This window comes from Verticillium alfalfae, genomic scaffold (genome assembly GCF_000150825.1).
Source record: "Verticillium alfalfae VaMs.102 supercont1.7 genomic scaffold, whole genome shotgun sequence".
NCBI lineage: Eukaryota > Fungi > Ascomycota > Sordariomycetes > Glomerellales > Plectosphaerellaceae > Verticillium > Verticillium alfalfae.
This window is the reverse complement of record NW_003315032.1, coordinates 1,424,952-1,425,701: the sequence shown is the minus strand read 5'-3', so window position 1 is coordinate 1,425,701 and position 750 is coordinate 1,424,952.

Sequence of the window (750 nt, the reverse complement as noted above, 5' to 3'; positions counted from 1 at the left end):
TTCGGTTCCCGGGCCCCCTCCGGTCACTTGCCAACAAGCTTGACGATTCACCCACAAGCTGCTTTCTTCGCTGGAAAATCCTGCAGCCAAATCCATGCCAACCATCTCACAACCACCCAAAAAAAACCAAGGGTTCTCGACCCTTCTACACTTGCCACTCGTGCCAAGCACGCCAACGCGATCGGCGCCCTCTCTGTCCCAACTGTTTTTTTTTTTTTTGCTCAAATGGGCACGCACCAAGCTTTCTCACAGGTTCCCAAAGAGGGAAAAACGATCCCCACCGAGGTCCCGCGGAGGGAGCTTGGGGACCAAACAAGCTGCTGCGCATTGCATTTGGGGGGGGGGGGCCAAGATCTGACGAGCGACCCAGCACAGTAATGCACAGCGCAGCGGAGCAGCGGAGCCGGGGGGGGGGAGAAGGGATGGGCTCAAAAGAGGGCACGCTTGTTGATCCTTTGACGTCACGCGCTCTTTCTCCTCCCCCGATGCCCTCAGTCTCCGCGGACCACCCTATGATCGGGGGCCTTTTCCTCATGTTGAAGTGCCACAAAGGACAGGTGAGGCCGCCCGAGGAATGCAACTTGTCTCTTGGTTTGTTGTGGTCGACACGAGGAGGGGGGGGGGGATGTGCTGGGTGTTGGGTGTTTGAGTCAGGCGCTGGCGTCTCTCTCCTTGGGGCCGGGACGAGCGTTTTGGCGAATGGAAACGGTGGTGGACGGTGAGCTGTACCGTTTGACTTGTCTCCTGCTG